Here is a 14,339-nt window from a genome sequence, read left to right as displayed (position 1 = left end):
TGAGTTTAGGCTCAAGAATCACCCCATTTGGATTAGAAATGAAGAAGTTATGATCGTTTGAAATTGGAACTTCAGTGCTGAAACTAAATCTGGAAGACTGGGGTATGAAGGCTATTTCGGTCGACCGAAATAGAGTTTCAGTTGACCGAAACTCACAGAAACTTTTCTGAAATCACGTTTTTGAAGGTTGGTTACATCGGTAGACCGAAATAAGCCATCGGTCGACCGAAAAGGTCCTGAACAGTGAAAAAGCCTACTGGAAATGAGTTTTACTGTGCAATGAGTTTCCCAAAAGCCATCGGTCGACTGAAATGGAGTTTTGGATTACCGAAACACCTCGAAAAGCAGCTTTAAGACCTGCTATATGCCAAATGTGTTAAGTGATGAGTGCTGAAAAGTGCGCATTTAAACCCCTTAAGCTTAGGTATTCTAGAACCTTTATCTATCTTATTTTCCTGCTTTAGATTGATTTTGTATTATTTCCATTTTCAAGTACTTATCTCCAAAATAAGCTAACTCAACTAAATAAGAGCATAATTGAAGCAATCTTGAGATGAATCAAAGAAAGGAGCAAAGTGGGAGCAAAATAAAGCAAGTGGTGGAAATTCAGCATGTTTGATCGATCTCATAAAATATTCGATCGATCGTAAGTTCATCGATCTCAGCATTTCAAGATGGATCCAAGCTCTTTTGTCCTTATCCAAAGATCTCACAAAGTTCGATCGATCCAACTTTCTTTCGATCGATCGAAAAGATTCCATCTTATCCACTTGTACCACCCTACCTACTACATTTGTCTCTTTCCCAAAAATATCTTGAAAATATCTCAGATGTGTTTTTATCCAAAAAGGCGCCACCATAGAGGATCGATCCAGCTTAAATTCGATAGATCTCAGCCATGTTCAATTGATCTCACCACAAGTTTGATCGATCGAACTTCCCAAAGCCCGAGAAAATCCAAATTTCAGCTTATTAAAAGTTGTCTCATATCCAATCATTGGAAGGAATATTGGTGTACGAGCCCAGCTCATTTGGGGTGATATTTGAATATGAGCCACTTTTTGAGGATATACTTGAGAGCATATACTTTAGAGTAGATAAGAGGCACAATTTTCATATTTTCTTAGGGAAGAAGAAAAAGAAAGAAAGAGGCTAGAGACACAAGCTTGGAGTTCTTCCATCAACTAAGAAGAGGAGCAATCTCTACCACAGAGTTAGCCCTTGAAGGTTGGAGGACACCATCCATGAGTGGCTAGACATTCTCTTGGGGCTAGAGTTAGCCCTAAGCATACTTTCTACATCTTGATTTATGTATTTTTGAAGGGATTTGTATTATGATACATGTTTGACACTTATATATATATAGATCTTGTTTATTCAATGATTTGCGTGATTTAATGCTTCCAATTGATCATTTCATTCTATCCATATATCTATGTATGCTAGAATAGATGTTCATGTGTTTGTCTCTATTTCTTGTGTTGTTGATGCATGTCTATGTGTATTAATGTCATAGATCTAGAGATTGTCAAGACATAATGCTTAATGGAATGTTCTTGTGGTTTATTTGATGCTTCATACTCATTTCTTGATGGATTGTGCCTCTTCCTTAGTTTAATTAGTTTAATTTCATGTAATTAGCTTAATTATAGTGTAGTTGTAGTTTAGATGTTAAATAGGAGGACAATCCATGCTTATTGTTTGATATTCCATACTTATGAAAGCAAGTAGCATATATCTCTAACCTTGTGATGTGTTGGATTATGAGCTTAAAGAAAGAATTAATGGCTTAGTTTGATATATTGTGCTATCCACCATGTTGCTTAGACAATATATGCTTAATTTATCATCCATGCTTATTGAAACAACCACACACACATATTATGTTGCAATACATGTTTTTTCCCTCATTAATCATTCATTAAGGGTGTAGAAAAGTTATGCTTAGTGGTGATCTCTAAATCCCAAGATCTCTCTCTTATTTTTTCTCCATTATATTTAATTGCCTACTTTAGTTTAAATTGCATCTTAGTGTAATTCAATCACCAACCAATCTTTTGATCACTTGACCTACTAACCCTAATCTCGATTCCACAACCTAGTACGACCCACTAATCCCTTGGGACGATCCCTACTTGCCCTAACTATATTTTTAGTGAAAGGTAGTAGTGGCAATTTCTAAATGTAAAACTTGGCCACATTCATCATAGCTCTACATCAATATCTTTTGGTGCACAAACTTTGGTTTGGGTGCGACAACACACCAAGTTTTTGGCGCCGTTGCCGGGGATTGATTGGGAGCAACGTTGTATTTGTGGAATCAATTAGGAATTAGTACTCTTTTGATCGTGCCTTTACTTTGTTTTCATTTTCATTTTGGTTACTTATTGTGCTGGTTCTTGTTTGACTAGGTGCATTGAAAAGAAGGTGAGCAAAGGAGCATTCCAAGCAAGGAGCTAAGTAAAAGTAAGGAAAAACCTAAAATCTAAACATTTTGCAAGGCTAGAATTGAAAATTAAATTGAAGTGCTAAAGGACCCTTTGTGAGCTCTTTCTTAACTCAATCTCTAGTTAAATTGTCGGCCGCGTGGAGGCTTGTATTTCAATTCTTAGATAAATTGTGAGCCCACGTGGAGGAAATTTACTTTTTCTTGCATATTGTTGATAGCATGGGAGTATGGGAATATTGTATATGGAGGAAGGTTGTTGATTGTTGATTTGTTGCGAAGGTGAAGTATTTGTTCATTACTTGTTGCTTGTTGTGCTTTGTTGTGCATGCATGATCGTAGATCATTGAAACCTACTTTTGTCCCTCTAAATTTTCATCTTGAATCCGTTGTTCGAAACCCTAGGGGAAGAGGAAGTTCTAGTCAATCCATTTTATCAATGGAATGACATAATGAGGACCATGTGGAGGACCTTGGTCACATAGACCAACAAGGCATCCTCTACCCAAATGTGCATCATGATAACATGCAAGTACCATCAGGTATATCGAGGCTATTCGTTCACCCACCACAACAACAAGGCCAAGTTCCATTGGGAATGCCAAGGCTAATCTATGTTCCACCACCTCCCATCATTCAAGGCAATCAAGGTGCCCATGTTGCACCTCAAATTGATAATCCCCCCCTTGCTTTAAGAGATCACTATGTGCCTAATGAATACAATGCACCCACATGTATTCAATTGCCGCCATTTAGAGCACACCACCATGAGATCAAACCACAAACCATTCAAATGCTTCCTAACTATCTTATACTTCCAAGTGAAGAACCTTACAAGCATTTGGATGAGTTTCTTGAAATATGTTCTACCGTGAGATACACGGACATGCCAGAAGAGATCTTAAGGCTTAAAATTTTTTCATTCACCCTTAAAGACAAGGCAAAATATTGGTTTAACAATCTTAGGCCTTTTTTAATAACTTTTTGGGCAGAAATGCAACAAGAGTTCTTGAAGAAGTACTATCCGGTTTCTAAGACCACCATGAGAACTTCAATTCGAGAGTTTTCATACGGGGATGGGGAAACATTCCATGAGGCATGGGAAAGATTCAATGAATTGCTTAGGAAGTGTCCACATCATGACATGCCCAAATGGCAATTAGTTCAATATTTCTTCGAGAGTTTATCGGACAATTACAAGGGCATGGTTGATGCTTCTATGGGTGGCTCTTACATTGATAGGCATGAGGATGACGTGTGGCGTCTTTATGAAAGCATGAGTGAAAATTCTTTGCATCGAACTTTATCTTCCAAGAATGGTAGGAATTCAAGTGGAAGGAAGAGTGTTGGCTTACATCAAGTTGACCATTCCAATGAAATAGCCGCCGAGATGAAATCCTTATCTCAAAGGTTTAATCAATTCTTGATCAACCAAAACTCGGTAAATCAAGTACCTTCCGTCCCTAACCATTCCTATCATGTATCCAATGAGACATGTATGACTTGTTCAAGTGTTTTACATTCTACTTCCAATTGTCCCCATGGACATGTGCAAAATGAGCATCATAAACAAGTCAATGCAGCTTTTGTTAATCAAGGGAACAAACCTTATGGCAATCATTATAATTATAGTTGGAGGAATCACCCGAATTTCTCTTGGAGAAACCAGGGGGAAGGCTCAAACTATGATACCCCTCGGATCCGAGACACGGGTTGATTAGGCCCAGGCCCAAACCCGAGGGAAATATCAAACAATTAATATGTAATGCGAACACAGAATACAAAATTTAAAGAATAAGAATTAAATAATAATAGCTGAAATGAATTCTAATGAAAAATCCTCAAAATATAATTATTAAAATCCAAACTCCAAAACCTCCAATTAATTAACAACTCGGGAATCCATCTGGTAGACCCCTAATAAAAATCCCAACTATAAAATGAAATAACTGAAGTACGATCCAAAACTAATAAGTAAGCAGTCCTACATAGTCGGTGGAATAGAAGTCTGTATCCGCTCTGCACGACCAAGCTTAAACCCTGGAACTGACGAGCACCTGAAAAATAAAAGAGTGGGTCAGGCCCACATGCAAGTCCTGATGTACTACGATCCAAGCAGGAATTCGATACGCAGATATATCCTAGATAGACTCAACAATATCTAGAGTAGTCCATATATGTATATATTACACACTATATGACGTTCACTAGTCTAATAGGTCTGTCTCAGCCTGAGTAGAGATACCATGCAAATCACACATTATGTGGTTATATGTACCTAGACCTACCAGGGAACACACCTATGTCCAGTTATCCATCCTAGGTAATATACGCACCCTAACCATGGTCATGAGAGTCAAACTCATACCATAGCGTTATAACATAAATATATATAAAATCCGTGTCCTCCTAATACAAAATATCATCCATCTAATATAGTGGTTTAATATCTGTACAACAGTTCATTTCAGAAATCCAATTATGTCATTCAGTTATTTACTGACCTGACAATGATAGAAGTTGGACTTAACTTTTATTGTTAATCCGAACCCCAATCCAGATTAGGTAGGCTTAGTGTCTGAACTAATCCATCCCTGGTATGCCACTGTCCCATACTGGTGCATAAGGTCCTCCAATCCACAAAATTGATAAAAATAACATTTAATTTATTTATCAATAGTTCTCCAAATATGCGTCAGAACAGTTTAATACATATATAATGGCATTAGGTATTCACTACAGACCCTAAAAAATCAAGCTCTAATTATTTAATCTGCCAAAATAAATCATAGCGTTCCAACTCTCCAAAACAGTCAATAAACCGATACAATTATGACAACTTATGTATCAATTAAATCCAACTAAGCATAGTTAAATATAATTAATTCACCATACTTATAACACTGAAAAAAAACATGATTATATATAATTAGATTATATATAAAAACCTTGCCAAGTTCCAGTAAAATAAAATTAACAAAACAGTGTGCAGGCTACCAATTTTCTCTTGAATTTTCTTACTCTAATTTTCAATCCAATCATGAGTTTATATATTTTCCTCCATAATACCAGCCTTATACAGTCCTACACATCATTTAAAACAATTTAAATTAAGTGCATAAACCCAGAAAACCAAATAACCCCTTTAAAACACACGTTACAGTGTTTTTCAAAGAGAGCAGGCTCTTAAAATGGGAGCCTGCTCCATTTTTTCTACCTAGAGCTGGCTCTAGGCTCTTGGAGCTGGTTCCAAGACACCAAGAGCTGGCTCTTCCCTTTGGGAGCCGGCTCTAAGAAATTTGGGAGCTTTTTCTCCCTCTTCTTAGCAGCCTCGTCCATTCTAGCTTCTTTTTCTTCAACTCCATTGATTTACAGTACCTCTGTAATATGTTCTAATTCTTATTCTAGGTTCAATCTTAGTCCTAAATAAATTTTAGACCACTAATATCCAATTATAACATGTATGGAACACAAGTTTTAAAGTAACGATTATAAAACCTCCGTTAGCAAATTTTAAGCAAGTCACAACAGATTAATTCAGATTAATAAAGTGCAATAAAATACTGTTCTAAGAACTTGTTCTAGGGTTCAAACTCAGTCCCAGATTAGTTACAAGGCATCTAATCGCATTACTAATCTCAACTAAAACAAGACTATTCGTAAACCACAGAAGAAACAAATTGCAGAACATCAAAGATTATTCAAAGTAGTTAATTCACGAGATTTAAACAAAATTCATGTATGTAATAAAGACATGGTATTATGTTAGTTTAAATCCGTTTTTGCCTTAATTAAATCCCTGGAGTCTAACTAGGCATGCACATAACACGAATTAAAGGGAAAGAGAAGAACATAGACTTGCCTTTGAGATTTTGAATAAAAAATCTCTAACTGTTGCCTCTATCTTCTCCGGCCATGTTTGTTATGTTAAACCACCCTTGCTGCTCCTATTACAGTCCAGTAACACACACCAACCTTCCCTCCTTGATTATATTTTGTGAACCACCCAAATTCCCACTCCAGTTCTTTCTGTATCTCTCTGGTTTTCATTACAAAATTAAAGGCTCTGTTTGTGGTTTACAGAACTTACGTTTATTTTTCCTAAACCCTAAACCACCGTATTACGTATATTTATAGGTGTAAATTAACACTAACCCTAATCCATGTACAATTAGAGACTAAGCCCTAATTCCAATTATAACTGGCCCATGAAACTTTTAACGACCTAAACCCGTGGGTCCGGACCGTTACCGGGGTCGTTACCCTGACTTGAGGTCAACTAGGTCACACTATCAATTTCCTGTGTTCACTTCAGTCACACATGCTAATCCAGGGCCCTCAAATTATCTTAAAACTCAACCTTACAAGAAAGTCCAACACACAGGTCAAAGGGGAACAGTCAACTGGCTGATAGCCCTTGGTCGGTCGGTTGACAAGGCAAGGTCGGTCGGCTGAACCATAATGGTCGGCCGGCTGATGAGGTCCTGGAAGTTACATGCTTTCGGGATCTCTACTGTAGGCGTTTCGGTCGACTAATGGAGGGAGTTCGGTCGGCCGAACCTAGAGTTTTGGTCGGCTGATGAGGAAGATCAGTCTGCTGACACAAGGCCCTGAACTCTAAAAACCCACTGGAATGGCCACTGCTTGTGTTTAATGAAATCCAAACCCACACTAGACCTTTTTACAGAAACTCCCAAATTCATGGCAACCACTCATGACATTACATAATTGGATGGCATCCATAATAGATCAAAAATATAATTTCTTAACCCATTCATTAGGAAATGTTACATAGTCTCAAGTTACATCAAAATTTCATTGAGAATTATAATTACAATATATAGTCAAGGTTTGCAAAATGAATATACTTTATTACAGTTCTGAGACTTTATAAAAGGTTAGTGGATACACATAAGAAAACAAAAGTATAATCCTAGTTTTTGTCATGCTTCTGAAGGGTCTGCATCTCCTGTTGCATTTCATGGTCCTGAAAAATATTAAATAAGATGGGGTGAGCATAAAGCTCAGTAGGTGGTACCTAAAATGCACCTCTTGTTACCCCGTGAATCCAAATAATGAATAAATCAATAGGGAACGGGGTCATACTAAGCCGGGGAAAATACAATATACATTTCCAGTTCAAAACACATTAATGTCGTGCCATGAATGCAATGTAATGCATGTTACTCCCCATTTTCAGGAAAATCCATCACTTTCACAATTGTTAATATAACCCGCCCTTTGGTGACCCCGCAGTGACACGAGAGAAGGATTGGCTAGTGTCCCTGACCCTTGGTACCCCCGTGGCGTCATTTTGGGCCAAGCTAGCTCAACAATGCTAGGGCAATCTCCCTAGTTTCCTCTAGGCTATATTAACACTCCGGCCCTTTGGTGACCTCGCGGCAACTGGGTTTTTCTCAAACCATTTTCTTAAAATTTCTCCCCAAAATCCCCTTTTCAGTTTCATTTCAAAACACTTTTCCTTTTCTTTTATGCCCAATGCCATGGATGCATACCACGCATTATTCCAATGGTATAAAAATGGGAGAAATTTACACATCACAACTCAACATTTTTCTTCATAGCTATTTCTAGGAAAATAACAAACACTATGGCATGAAAATTAACATCTAGACATATTCCTCACAAAATATCATCAACACATATAGGCATAGATTCCAATTACAACAATTATATCATATATAAGGCAATCAATTTAAATAAAGCATACTTTTCATACAATTTAACAAAATACACATACTTGCATGATTCATATACATAAATAAGTCATTTAAGAAACATTTAATTCAAATTAATCATGCTTGACAGTAATTAAAGTAGGAAAACTCACAAGGGAGTAAGAAAATTGAGTCTTAGAGACCCCTACCTCTAATTGGATGAAAAGCCCCTTATTCTACCTCAAACCCTAGGATTAGAGATCCTTCAATTGGTGGCCAAATAGAGATTAGCTCCGATCAATTCGTAGACCTAGTCGTGGGCTTCAATTTGCCGCAAACGGCACTCAAAAACACTAAGTATAGAGAGAGAGAGATCTAACTTCAAAGATTTGAAGTAAAAAGAAAAAGAAAAAGAAAAACAAATGAGAGGGAGAGATAACCTGTAGAAGAGTGAGAGAGAAATGAGAGAATGTGACCAAATTATGGTCTCATGACCTTAAATGGTCCAAGGGTGGGTCCCGCCAATTCCTTTTTTATTTTTCCTTTTTCTTTTCTCTTTAATTCCTCGCCACAAATACATATAATAGCACTAACTATAAAATAGTCACATGTACCACATTAAATTAAATACATGTATGCAAATGGACCCAACTAAAATTCCAGTGAGCAACAATTCCGATAGCGGGTCCCACATGGAACCGTCTGGCCCGAAAAACTGAAAAACGTGAAAATGGTCACCATTGCATTTCAAAGAGTCCTGGACTCAATGAAATATCCCAAACAACTCTAGGACATAATTGGCACACCCTGTAGTGCCCGATACGCAAAATGGTAAAAGACAGAAATGCTCTTGCGGCGACAAAATTCCCAGAAAAATGAAAAAATGCCAAAAATTGAAAACATCACAAAATTATCTAAGTTGTAACATACGGCGGTTACCTTTACGTGAATTATAAGCCAAAGTTATAACTATAACCCTAAGTTACCATAAAGAAAATAAATAAACATTACATTAACTAAATAAAATAATTAAATAAGTATAGTAATTAAACAGGTAATTAATCCACGTTACATATTATTTAGCACTTAATTTAATTTAAATAATTAATTAAAACCAATAAGTCAATTAAAAAAAAATGCAATTAAATCAAATAAGCCAATTAATTCAAATAATTAATTAAATCCAATTAAACAATTTACTCAATTAATTCAATTTAATCAACACAATAAAATAATTAAACAATTAATCAAATAAAAATACAATTAAATCAAAAATTAAATACCAGAAATATCCTTTTAAAATTAGGGGTCTTACATAAACCCTCCCCAAGGTGGTTTCCAAGGGAAGTATGTTCCACCTCCGATGCAAAGCCAAGGTTCCCAAGGTTTTAGATCATCATTTCAATTACAAGAAAATCAATTTGCTAATTCTCATTTTCCTAATCAACCATCATATTCTCAAGGAAATGCTAGGAGTCCCGCTTTTGAAAAGAAAGTTTTGACCGCTTTAGGCACTCTAGAGGCGAACACTCAATTGCTTCACTTTCATTCTCAATCCATTGCTAAGCTAGAAACCCAAGCAGGGCAAATAGCTAGTACTTTAAATGCTAGAGAGAAGGGGAAAAAGCCTTTGAATGCCCCACAAAAACAACAATGTGTTGTGGAGACTCATTCCTCATCGGAAGGTCACACAATAGAGTATGTCAATGCGGTGACTACCTTGAGAAGTGGGAAGATTGTGGACAAACAAGTGGCTAGACATCTTCTTGGGGCTAGAGTTAGCCCGAAGCTTGCTTTCTACATCTTGATTTATGTATTTTTGAGGGGATTTGTATTGTGATACATGTTTTGACACTTATATATATATAGATCTTGTTTATTCAATGATTTGTCTAGTTTAATGCTTCCAATTGATCATTTCATTCTATCCATATGTCTATGTATGCTAGAATAGATTTTCATGTGTTTGTCTTTATTTCTTGTGTTGTTGATGCATGTCTATGTGTATTAATGTTATAGATCTAGAGATTGTCAAGACATAGTGCTTAATGGAATGTTCTTGTGGTTTATTTGATGGTTCATACTCATTTCTTGATGGATTGCGCCTCTCCCTTAGTTTAATTAGTTTAATTTCATGTCAGTAGCTTAATTGTAGTGTAGTTGTAGTTTAGATGTTAAATGGGAGGACAATCCATGTTTGTTGGTTGATATTCCATACTTATGAAAGCAAGTAACATATATCTCTAACCTTGTGATGTGTTAGATTGTGAGCTTAAAGAAATGATTAATGGTTTAATTTGATATATTGTGCTATCCACCATGTTGCTTAGACAATATATGCTTAATTTGACATCCATGCTTGTTGAAACAACCACACACACATACACTATGTTGCAATACATGTTTTTCCCGTCATTAATAATTCATTAAGGGTGTAGAAAAGCTATGCTTAGTGGTGATCTCTAAATCCCAAGATCTCTATCTTATTTTCTCTCCATTATATTTAATTACTTACTTTAATTTAAATTACATCTTAGTGTAATTCAACCACCAACTATTCTTTTGATCACTCGACTTACTAACCCTAATCTAGATTCCACAACCTAGTATGACCCACCAATCCCTTGGGACGATCCCTACTCGCCCTAACTATATTTTTAGTGAAAGGTAGTAGTGGCAATTTCTAAATGTAAAACTTGGCCACATTTATCATAGCTCTACACCAATATCTTTAGGTGCACAAACTTTGGTTTGGGTGCGACAACACACCATTAAGGTTTAACCCATGTTTCAAATCCCCTCATGAATTTGTTCAAAAATGAAAGTTTAAAACTAAATTTTAATGAGATTTGAGTATGTGAGCATGTCAACAACCCTAAAATGATTAAATGAATATATTACAACAACTTGTGCCCTTATACATATCCATTATAAGAATTTCATATACCAAACCTCCAAAGTTGGTTTAAATACATTTTTGTAGCAAAAGTTGGTACCAAATGAATATAAGTGCTAAAGTAAACATGCTTACAATGTCAAAGTGAATACTTAAGTATCATTATACATCAACGAAGTTACATTAGCTTCCAAAATACCATACACCCATGGTATGCAAAAATATGACATCAAAAGTATAGCATGCTAAACACTTGCATGTTAATATACAAAAATGCTTCAAATTGCTTACAAGCCTCTAAGGATGATGAGCATCCAAGAACATAGTCTCTTTACCTGTAAAACAACCCAAACCACTAGGGTGAGTAATCAAGTTACTTGTTGGATGTGGTACATGCACATACCCTATAGTTTCAAGTATAATTCAAACCAAACATAGATTATTACAAGGGTGTATTCCACCTAACGTCTATGTTCCCATGGTACTCTAAGGGATCATCTCAAGCTATACAAATGTTTGAAATGATAAACATGTAGCATCTAAGTATACATAAACAAGTACACTAACCATATTAAAACTAAGATTACCAAATCATAAGCTACAAGAAATCCATGATTTACAACTTGGAATATAATGCGAAATCAAATATGGAAAAACTAGGATATGTAGCCATGAGACCATACAAGTTATTTCGGTTAATTACGACCCACAAGGTATAACCTAGTACGCACTATGACTTAGGAGAATTCTTACCCTCCGTACTAGAGCCAAACCCTAGCCATCAACATTTCATATCCTTACAAGCTTCCAAAAATCAATAAGTTCATGACATTTATATAATCTCAATGTAGGAAACTACCTACCAAGCACAAGTAGGGTGAAACCACACAAACCATGCCCTAAGGTTTCATGTCTAAAGTGGCAAGCTAATGATACTACACATTATGCTATATGAATTTAATATTAATATAGGTCATGATCACTAATCATGTAATATAGTAATTTACCTACAAGTAATTTCAAGTGCTACATGCAAGATCTTCATACTAGACTTTCAATGAAATCTCCATTTCTTAACAACATAAGTGCAATTTCAAGATATTCATAATAAACCATCAATGAAATCACAAGTATTAGGCAAATCATTAAACAATAACCTACCTGTACAATTTAATAGTCATATGCATGCTTTAATCCATATCCTAAGTCAAGCATATAAAATCTCTATTTACATGCAAATACAAGAATTTAAAAGACATGTAATCAATATATATTAAGCTCCAATATATATAAAATCCAAAGAGGATAAACATACAATCACTCCTACCTTAATAGAGAATTGTATCTCTATAATCCAAAGCAACCAAGCTTAAATTGAAAAACCAAACTAGGGTTTTGTAGAGGAGAGTGAGAGGAAGATAAAGTATTCCAAGCTTATAAGTCTAAGGTGAGTGGAAGGAGGTCAAAAATGAAGTCAAAGCCTTGAGTCAAGCTTTTCTTTCCATGGTGGCTAAGTTAGGGTTCTTGAGAGGAAAGTGATGAAATGAAATAAAGGCACAAACCCTAACTAAATGTTGTGGGATTCTCCACTTACTAGGTGCTCTTGCACTACCTCTCACACATATACAATGTAAGACCAATTGCAAGACCTACACTTATCGTCATCCTAAGTAAAATTCCAAGACTGAACATTGAGCCTACACTTGTCAACCATCTACGCCAACAAGTGCTCCTATCCTAGGCCAACAAATGGGTAAAACCAACAAGTAGCACCATAGGAAAGTGACACTTGTCACATTTTTTCAAAATTTGCAAAAAGGTCGCTTTTTGAAAATATCTTCCAAATTAAATTGTAAAATGGTTCCTAAGATGAAAAATAATTACTTTAATTAATTACACTAAAACCCCTTAAGTCATGAATAATTATAAGAAGTTATGCATCCATGCCCTTTACAAGAAAAGTAAACCTTTAACATGTTTTTCTACAAAAGTAAAAATGTAGATATCGTGGAAATTAAATATCATGGATGTACGCAAAGCCGGAATCAAATCCGAGCACAAAAAGTGAGGTTATGCAAGGAAAAATGATAAACGAGAAAAAGACAAAATAGGGAAAAAGTCAAAAAAAGAACTTACCGAAAAAAGAAAAGAAGGAAAATGACCGGGTCATTACAACCTACCCTCCTTAAAACGATTTTGTCCCCGAAATAGAATCGTACCTGAAAGAGAGAACAAATGGGGATACTGAGAGCGAACCTCCTGCTTGAGCTCCCAGGTAGCCTCCTTAATGCCGTAGTGTCTCCACAAGACCTTGACCATTGGGATGGTCTTGGTCCGCAAGACCTGCTCTCATGAATCAAGAATTTGGACCAGACCTTCCTCGTAGGTCACGTCCTTATCAACAACCACATTAGTCCAGCGCAAAACATGTGCCGGATCTGGCTCGTACTTCCTTAGCATAGAAATATGAAAGACGTCGTGAACCCTATCTACGTCTGACGATAACGCCAAATGATAAGCAACCTCACCGATGCGCTCCAAAATCTCAAATGGTTTAATGAACTTAGGAGACAACTTACCAGTTTATCGAAATCTCTGAGGTTCTTTCCGTGGAGAAATTTTAAGAAAGACGTGGTCCCCCACCTCAAAAGACAAGGATCACTTCCTCCTATTAGCGTAACTTGCCAGTTTGTCTACTCTGTGCAGTAGCCAACCGTTGCCGAATCAACTTGATTTTCTCTGTAGTTTCATTGACAATGTCAGGACCGAAGGCAACGGTATCACCGACCTCGATCCTATAAACTGGAGATCTACAAGGCTTGCCATACAATGCCTCAAAAGGTGCCATGCCAATACTGGTCTGGTAACTATTGTTATAGGCAAACTCAACCAAAGGCAAGTAGTCCTTCCAACTACCTCCAAAATCCAAGATACAAGCCTGTAACATATCTTCCAATATCTGAATGGTACGTTTCAACTGACCATCAGTCTGAGGATGGAATGTCGTGCTAAAATGAAGCCCCGTGTCTAGAGCCTCCTGAAAACTTTGCCAAAAGTGAGATGTGAACTGTAGATCCCTAACTGAAATAATGGATACAGGAACCCCGTAAAGCCTGACGATCTGCCTCACATACAGTCCACTCAGTCTCTCTACACTGTCTATCACTACCGTGGGCAAGAAGTGAGCCGTCTTAGTCAACATGTCAACTATGACCCAAACGGTATCATTCCCTGCCTGAGACCTCGGAAGTACCGTCACGAAATCCATAGTGATATGCTCCCATTTCCACTCAGTTACTGGTGCGCCATAAATTGTGAA

The 14,339-nt window shown here is 36.5% G+C and overlaps 1 pseudogene; it reads right to left on the bottom strand.

The window, feature by feature from the left end:
- Nucleotides 1-3,493: 3,493 nt before the first annotated feature.
- On the bottom strand, nt 3,494-3,592 carry LOC132283256 (small nucleolar RNA R71; annotated as a pseudogene).
- Between the last annotated feature and the right edge of the window lie 10,747 nt (nt 3,593-14,339).

The sequence above is a fragment of the Cornus florida genome, unplaced genomic scaffold (assembly GCF_030987335.1).
Source record: "Cornus florida cultivar Cherokee Brave unplaced genomic scaffold, ASM3098733v1 CherokeeBrave_3.0.0_Hap2_Chr01, whole genome shotgun sequence".
Taxonomy (NCBI): domain Eukaryota; kingdom Viridiplantae; phylum Streptophyta; class Magnoliopsida; order Cornales; family Cornaceae; genus Cornus; species Cornus florida.
This window is presented reverse-complemented; position numbering and strand designations above follow the sequence as displayed.